This window comes from Montipora foliosa, chromosome 14 (assembly GCF_036669935.1).
Source record: "Montipora foliosa isolate CH-2021 chromosome 14, ASM3666993v2, whole genome shotgun sequence".
NCBI classification, from domain to species: domain Eukaryota; kingdom Metazoa; phylum Cnidaria; class Anthozoa; order Scleractinia; family Acroporidae; genus Montipora; species Montipora foliosa.
Genome location: NC_090882.1, coordinates 5,454,629 through 5,463,935, shown reverse-complemented (window position 1 = coordinate 5,463,935; position 9,307 = coordinate 5,454,629). Strand labels below are relative to the sequence as shown.

At 40.5% G+C, this 9,307-nt stretch overlaps 1 pseudogene; it reads left to right on the top strand.

Annotated features, from left to right (window-relative positions):
• The window catches only part of LOC137985543 (uncharacterized), a 31,975-nt pseudogene extending 23,032 nt beyond the window's left edge, over nucleotides 1-8,943 (top strand).
• The last annotated feature ends 364 nt before the right edge of the window (nucleotides 8,944-9,307 follow it).

The window sequence follows — 9,307 nt, the reverse complement described above, 5'->3', positions numbered from 1 at the left end:
CTTGAGCTTCTTGATTGTTGTTGTCAGTCTACGCAATGCCACTGTATAATTGTCTGGTAACATGGGGTGATTATCCTTGAATGGTAACTTGACCTGGTATCTCTTTCCAGTAAATGTGATGTCATTTGAGAACTTGTCATAGACTGAAGTTTCATGTTCCTTAATGCGCAAAGTTTCTAAGTCCCAAAATTTCTGCAGATCATCCTTCATATCACTTATCTCTGTGGACTCTATCTTTAACACATGCGTGGAACTCAGATTCACAGTGCATGACCTTGTCAATGTTGAGCACATAGTTGGTCCTGATAAAACCCAACCTAAATTGGTTTCAAGGGCTACTGGTCCATAGGGATCTCCTTTAATGATGTTCCCAGTAAAGAACGACCAGTAATAATCTGCTCCTATCAGCACATCAACACTGGCAGAATCACTTGTATCACATGCAAGTCGTAGACCCTGCAAGTAGGGGTAGCATTCCAACGTGGTTCGAGACCGTTGATTGGACACTGGGCTGCAAATTACTGGTACAACATATGAGGTGATATACACATTCATTTCATCCAATGTTCTGACACACAATTGCACAACATCACATTCCTTCACAGAGGCTGAGTTATCTCCAAATGTTTTGATCAAAAGTGTCTCCTTACCAATGGTTGGTAGGTTCAATTGTTCACATGCCTTACTGGTTATGTATGATCTCTGGCTACAGGAATCAAATATCACATGGGCATTCAATACAAGTTGTTGGTTATCTGGTCTGCAAACAAAGGCTTGGGCTACCTGTAACAACACAGAGTTGGCATTGTTGCTAACGTGCATTGCTGAAGTTCCAGCTTCTCTGCTCCTATCTTGAGATGATCCAGATCCATGTGGTGTTGCCTCGTCACTAACTACATTCCTGGATGTTGGAATGTTCCTTATTCTTTCACAAATGGTTACATGGTGTCTACCTTCACAGTTAAAGCATTTTGCCTTTGACGGACAATTTGTGGAGATATGGCCACCCTTCAGGCACACAAAACACTTGCCATTTCGTCTCAGAATTGTTCTCCTAGCTTTCGGTTCAGTGATGGTCATGCAGTTAATGGATTTGTGATTCTTCTTGCAAAAAACACATTGTTGAGTAAATTCCTCACTGCCTGTATAAAGGGCTGAGGCAGAATGGGGTTGTTTGCTTCTTGCTCTGTACTGTTCAAACCTGGGTGTATTGGCATTTGCACCACTTGTTTTCATTGCAGTACATCTTTCCCTGGCTTCCAACTCAGTTTTCAGTGCACTCAACAAGGCATCAAGATTCCATGATTCCTCACTGCCAAACTTACGGCTTACAACCAATCGTAACTCTGAGGGGATTTTTTCCATCACGACTGGGACCAATAAATTCCTAAAGGACCGTGATTCAACTCCTAACGCATTCAAACCTCGAATGTTGATTTCAATCTTGTCAAACAATTCACGTAATCTCTTTGTTTCATGCACTGAATTGACAGATGGAAGTTTCAATAAGGCATCCATATAATTTGATATCAGCAACTGCGGTTTACCAAATCGGTCCTTAAGAATGTCAATGGCTACTTTATAATTGTCTGCGGTCAGAGGCAGTCCAGCAATTGCGGATTCAGCATTGCTTGTTACACAACTCTTCAGGTAGGTGAATTTTTCAATGGCCAAGATGCCAGTATTTCCATCGACAGCAGATTGAAATGTGTCCCAGAAACCCTGGCATTCTTGATAATTTCCCGAAAAGGATTTGAGTTCGAGTTTAGGTAGTTTCACTTTTGCGCTTTCGGTATTTCTGGTACTACTATTTTCCTGATTTGTCGCATGGGCCTGTGTGTGTTCGCCATGTTTCCCTTTCTCCAAACTCAAATCGATTTTCGCTAAAATACTGTAAACGTGCTCACAAAACTCACCAGAATCTTCTATTTCTTTCTCCAGTTCCTTTGGAATGGTGAGCTCTAATATTGTTTCATCCAGCTTTTTGGTCGTTTCCAATTTTTCGGTCAACAAGGCTTTCTGAGCCGTTAACTTTTCCCTGAACGACGTTAAATCTCCCACGTGTTCTGTCAAAATTTTCTCCACATTCCCCACTGTTTTGTACACAAAGGTCCTGTGTGCATCTCGTATTTTCCTGTTCTTGTCGATATTCATGACGCTTTATGTCCATAAACACCCTTTTTGAGTAGACTTCGCCTTTTTCCAATTCAAAAAATCCTTCGATGACGGCAACAGCTTTGTTGTTCTACTCCTTCTTGTATTTCCTCCGACTCGAAAGGACCATGTAGTGAATCTTTATGGTATATTTAATTCATTTCCTGGTGAATAATCTCTTTACAATTTTCCATACGAATTACCACTTCACTCGACGGTTTCAGGCCTTAAGCAAGGTTGAAATCTGAAACTCAATACTCAACTTGACACTCGAAACGATCCGACGATCGATCAACACTCAGACTATAAGTCCTTCTTTCACACGTGACTTTCTTCCCGCCACACGTAATGTATGCTTATTTATGTCAAATCTATTTTTAAAACTTCTATTACAGTTATATTAAATGTATAAAATAGCAGATGGAGGAGCTTTTATGGCTATTAAATAATTTTTTCAAGCTTATACTTATATTTAACTTTGTTGATGAAATCCGAAAGCAATAAGAATGGTGAGTCATTCTGGAGTTTTTTCTTATAAATATAATACCGCAGAAAGAGGAGGGTGTAGTTCAATTTTTTTATCAAGGTCATTGAACTTGGAAAAATACCAAAAAGAAGATCTTCAGTGTTTAGATTAAATTCAGAGTCATTCTCTGTATTAAACCATTGTACCACTTCTTGAGTAAAGGACTTTGTAAACTGGCATTCTGAAAAAGTATGGTCTATAGAATCCAGATCCCCGCAATATATACAATTACTATCTGGTTTGATATTAAACCTAAAGAGTTCCTTTTTGGTCACCACAATTCTATGAATGAATTTGAAATGAAATTCCCTAACTTTATTTTCTCTACAGGTCTTTCGTACCGATTTCAATATATTTTTCCAGTTAGTTTTGTCCATGGGAACGGTTTGATTCCATCTCTTTGGACCAGTTTGTTTTTCTTTATACTTCTTATCAACGGTTAACCCCAGCCTCGAGTTGAAGTGTTTGGGAACGAGTCTCGATGGGGCAAAACAAAACTTTTCAGTCCCTCGGGACTCAACATGGCTCCTATGTGATTAAGGCCCATTACCAAATGCCCGAGCACGTTCATAGCATTCTTTAATTTATTAATTACTCAATCGCTGTGTTTCCCTAGCAACTTCCGTGTTGCACTCTGTAACCTATTTATGCATCCGTCATTGACCAATCAGAAACGCGATATTGTATTGAGCATATAATAACTTATAACCGAGGTTGAGTGTTGTTTTTAAAGTTTTAAGAAGTTTTTACCAATAGTATAGACCTCTTTTATAATGGCGGCCAAATAAAATATTTTTCTGTTTTAATGCTAATAAGCCCTTCTAGCCTCGCTACGAACACGAAATTTCAAAAGAATTTTTGTTTCAAAACGAGGGCAGTAGGTCTAATTAAGATAAAGACAAAAAAAATGTAAAAGTGGTCGCCATTTATGAAAGTGAGCTATAACTTAAAAGGGAAAAGATCGTTTTGAGGCATTTCAATCATTTATGACTTGCTTTTGAATTCATGAACGATCCATTTATTTGATCAATTTTCGTTCCAGACCTCTAATTCTACCGACAAGGAAGAGGTCGCCTCAGGCGGTTTGTTTGATAGCTCTTCGGAAGAGTTTCGTAAGGCTTTGCGATACGCAAGTATAAGCCTCGGAGTGGCCCTATTTTTCTCGCTGATGTATGAAGTTATACGTCGCATACGATCAAGAGAGAAAGTGCATCAGAAAGGTAAGGAATGTTTTTGCTTGTACAATGCACTCGAGCCTCCCATTAACGACCACCAGGCCTGTCCCGATTGCGCTGGGAAAAATTATAAAAAAAACAGTGCTTCAAAACTGGCAAAAAAAGCACTCAAACGTTGCTCGAATTTTCAAAATAGTGTTCAAAAGTCGTTCAAAGGTTTAAAACATTCCCTTGGAGAATTCATCAGTATGACTATTTTTTTACCAAACGGGCCTACCGTTGGTTACATAATTATGTTCCGCGCACCGGTGGCTCAGGCTAGTTGAGCGTCGGGCTACAATGCGGGAGGTCGCGAGTTCGATTCCGGCCGGACCAAAACTCAGGGTCTTAAACCAACCGAGGAGAAACTGCTGCCTTTGTAGTTACATCCGCAAATGGTTAGACTTTCAAGTCTTCTCGGATAAGGACTGTAAACCGTAGCCCCCGTCTCACAACCCTTTTTGTTCAAAAAACTCCGTGGGACGTTAAAGATCCCCGGGGAGGACTCTCATATACAATGGGGAGGGATTCTTGTCGAAATTTTTAAATTAATCCCCTAAAGGAGACCAATCTGGGCGTGGCCCAGACTTCTTTTGACCCTTAAAATAAATATACAGTTTTATATTTCTGCGGGCGCAACCCTAAGGGAGACCTTCACGGCTAAATATGATGGCGTTTTGCCCAGAACACCTTAAGTGAGACCAATATCCGAAATTTACACCCTTAAGCGAGACGACGAGCATCCCTCACCTTTTTATATGGGAGTCCCCCCCCCCCCCCCCCAATCCCTTTCCCGGGGATAAAGATGCCACACACTGATCGAAAAGAGCAGGACACGGAGTTCCAGTGTTATTGGCGGGCTCCTATTGAGGACCACAAGTTCATTAGTCTATGGGAATCACGTGCACGTGCTACCCCGAACTCCCGTGTAAAACGTTAACAGTGGTTTTTTTAGCAAAAAATACCTTGGTAATATGTGTTTTGAAGACTGCATTGCAAAGCAGTTTGTGAAGTAAAATCTAGAATAGACCATTGCCTGTGGGTCCAAATTAATTGCTGCTAGTTTTGATGACTTTGCGCGTCTTGCCCGGCAGATAAGAAGCGAAAATTTGCGATGTTTGCTTTCGGTGGAGACATCAATATCGTAGACTAAAAACATTTGAGCTTAGGTGCACTTTAAATTTAATATATTTTTGATTTCCAGTAAATTTCAAGGAAATTCTACAAAAAGAAATGAACATGCTAGTGGAGGAGTTTTTTCAGCGCATGCGCAAAATAAAAGAGGCCCTAGGAGAGAAGCACAGGAGGCAAATAATACGATTTTGGAAACTGAGAAGAAAGACATCTTTCGAAGCACGTTGGCTGAGAATCTCTCAAGTAACTCCAATACACTCCAAAGAAGTGGCGGTTACTGAGCTAACTTGAAAGAGAGCCTATAAGAGGAACATGACGACTTCGACGAGAAAATCATCTGAAAATAGGGACTTTAACTAAAGATCTTCGACGGCGAAGGCGACGAAAACGTCACCTCAAAATATAACTTTACACTAGCGTAAGTCTTTCGTGATTATTTCATCTCGTTCGCGTCGTACAATGCGGGCGACGTATCCTCAAATTAAATTGGGTGCGAGCGGTTTTCAGAGTCGACAGGTTGTCGTTAAAACGTACAGAGTTCCAGAAACGTGCTAAAATGCATGCCGCACGTGCAGCACGATTATTTTTCCTCTTCTAATCAATGATATTCTTGTTTTGTTCTGGCGATCTCGATGACGACCGCGTCGTAGATCTGTAAGTAGGGACTTTACGATCTACAACGGCGACGTCAACGAAAACGTCGCCTCAAAATAATTTCTCGCTATTTCCAAAGCGTCGTACAATGTGGGCGAAGTGTCCTAAAAAATGAATTGCGCTCGCGTTGTCGTGAAAACCTCAAATTTGGTGATTTCGTTCCGTTGTTGTGCAGAGTACCGCACGACTTTGTGCTAAATGCGTACCGCACGTGTGCAGCACGATTATTTTTCCTCTTTTAACCAACGATATTATTGTGTTGTGACGTTTTCGTCGACGTCGCCGTCGCCGTAGTGGATCTTTAAGTCCCTAATATAAACTTGGGCGCTTTGCAACCATTTCGCGTTGCTCGGTGTGTAAACTGCATAGCTATTATCCAGGAAATAGCCAAAAAAAATAGTTATTTCATGTCGTTATTAGGAAGAAATCCTTCTCGTCGAAGTCGTTGGGCAAGGGTTACTGTTAGCATTAATTCTGCGTAGTTCTTTAGTGCACGGTTCTTATGTTCAATAGCTCCGTCCAAACTATTCATACAGCTTGGTAACCTACCTGGGCTGGTTACCAAGAAAGTACGCCTTTCCACGGTAAAATTTCAGATATAATGGAAAGATAAAGCATCGCATTTACGTGAAACGGAAAACGCGAAACGGTGTGGTGCTGCTTGTCATAAACCACATTAAAATTAATTCTACCTCGTCTCTCTCTTATGAAAAGTTACTTGACACCTGCTGCTAACACGCAAGAAATAAACTCATATCAAACGAATTTCTTCAATTTTTGGCAAAACGCAAATTTTAGTCCGACGTTTGCCGTTTATCGTAAACGTGATGTTCAATCTCTCTAAGATCTCTGTAGCCATACGGAAGACCTTAGACAGCAATGACCAGAACCAGGTTGCTGACCAGCGGTTTTCGTTAAAACATTGGTTTGCTGGGGGGTGGTCAGTCTCGCGGGCTCAGAAAACCTGGTTGTGGTCATTGTTATTTTAGGATTTTCTACCCATACAGATCTCGAATAGACCTCTTTACAATTGCTACCTGGCCTTTAAATGAAAGTGAGGCTGGTGTTGACCTTGTTATGATACAGACCTCCCTCCTTTTCTTATGTTAATGATGTTGTTGCAGAATTTACAGAAGAAAAGCAGTGAGGTTTCTATCAAAACAAGGTCAACATAGGCCTCACGTTCATTTAAAGGCCAGGTAACTGAACACATAACTGTAAAATGGGCTATTGGTAAGGGCTGTATAATCGTTGTTTTTGATTTTTTATGCATTTGTGTTTAAACCAGGTTTACTGCAATATGCTAGAATACAGGAAATAGTATGAAAAATGAAAAATAGGGTTAGACACTCGCCCCAGCTATATCATCAGCGAATGATTGGACAACACTATTTGCTTCATTTTCAAAATGGCGTTGTTTACCTTGAAAAGGTCCATTTTGTAACCTTTACCAACTGATGAAACCTTCACCTCCACGCCCAAGGTAAAAGAGAGCTATGGCATCAAAGACAACGCTAACGAAAACGTCAGTTGAAAACACTCATTTGGGCGAATGTGACTATTTTGGGAGCACTTTATCTTGTTCGCGTTGTACAATGTTGGAGAGGAAATCTTTTCGGCGTTTCGTCGCAGTAAGAGATTGACTGTTGAATGCTTACGCAATCGTCAAACCTAAAAAAATGCATTTTCGTTTTTCTTCTGCGAAGCACGCGAAAGAAATGTACCAAACGCCATACCGCACGTTAAAACTTCCCGGAAAGCGCAAAACAGGCTAACGTACAAGGCATGCCATGTAGTCCGATCAAAAAGCCGGCGTGAAGATTTCGGGATGATCACACGAAAAGATCCGTTATTTATCGATTATAGAAGAAGACGCATGATTTTTGATGCGAATGTAGTTCTTAGGCGAATGCAAATCTATTCATATACAGTAGAAGTAGAAGTAGAGTAGAGTACAGTACAGTACAGTAGAAGATAGTACAAACAAGATTGTTATACTTCCCAACTCAATTACGTTTTCCGATTGAAGGAGAACGTGCCACATGTCATGGGTCAAAACTCGCTAACTTCCCAGGAAAACAACGACTTGAACTTTCGACTCGCACGTAATTAGGAGGTACACCTTTGAAACAGCAGCAAATTCCGTGTAAGAATCCGTGTATTGTTCTCTTTTGAGTTGGGAGGTATAACAAAACACTTAATGACTGGCCCGAAGGGAAACAGTTAACAGTTTATACACAAAAATATTTGTAACCACATCTGCTCGTACGATAATAGATACTAGTGGTGTTCAACAAGTCCGGGGAACTTTCACATTTATACTCGTATTTATTAATTCGAAATTGTACTCAACATCGTACGAGTTTGTTAACAAAACAGGTCGTTTTCAGGAAATCATAATCTCGACAGCATTGTTCATTCCAAGGGCAGGCCCTAGTTTTTTAAGGTAGATATATAGTTGCCTTGTCTAAGGTTACCGTTCCTGCTTTGTGACGTTGGCGTTTTCGTAGGCGTAGTCGTTGTTTAAACTTCCTTACGTCAAAATCGAGCTTAGTGTAACGATCTCTAAATATAACTGAGGATTGAACAAGTGTGCTTTGGGGACGCACTGGGTTTCGTTTTCTTTGAATCATTATTTTGCAAACTTTTAAATAGCTTACGAGCATCACATATTCGTGAACGGGTGGACCCCACTGGAACAAGTTACATGGAACGGGAACAATCACAAAAAGATCAGTGACGGGGGATTGCATTAAAAATATCGGATTCATTTAATTCCCCAAAGGAGCCATATTCAGACTTGGATCGACTTTTTTAAATACATAATAAACACAATTTAGATAGCGAGAATTTACAGCTGCATTGCTTTCTATTATTTTAAGGAATTACCCATAAACAAATAATCCAAGCATTATTATAAATCTTTGGTTCATTTAGCTATAAAAGATACCTATAATAGTAAAAAATATGGAACTAACATCCGTCCATAGTGGGTTACGCCGGTGACACACCGTTCAACATTTGTTGATCAACAAATGTTGAACAGTGTGTCATGACATGTCGAATGTTGAAATATGCCATTCAACACGTTGAACGTTGTTGAACGAAAATTGAGACCAGGGGCCCGTTTCTCGAAAGTCCCAAAAACGTTTCGGGCCCGAAAAGCCATTTAAGAAACTGCCAACAGCTTGTTTTGGAAAGCCGACCTTTTAACATGTTTTCAAGGTAGCAAAAAGAAAATTTACTGTGAAGTTTGACGATTCAAGTTCTCTCCGTTCTGAAGAAACGCTGACAGAGGGAATTGTGACACCCAAAAATGGCCCGTAAAGTTTCGGGACTTTCGAGAAACGAGCACCTGGGCCCACTTGCTCAAACGATGGATAGTGCTAACCGCCGGATAAATCACTATCCACTGAATAACTCAATCAGTTTTGCTAGTGATTATCTGCTGGATAGTGATTTATCAGGTGGATAGCGCTATCTATCGTTTGAACGACCAGCTCTATTCCGTTCAACACGTCTGTGCAACATTGTTCAACATTTGCTGAGCATCAAATGTTGCAGGAGAATGTTGAACCGTGTGTCATCAGCTTAAGAATGACGTTCCGATGAGTCACCCATCATT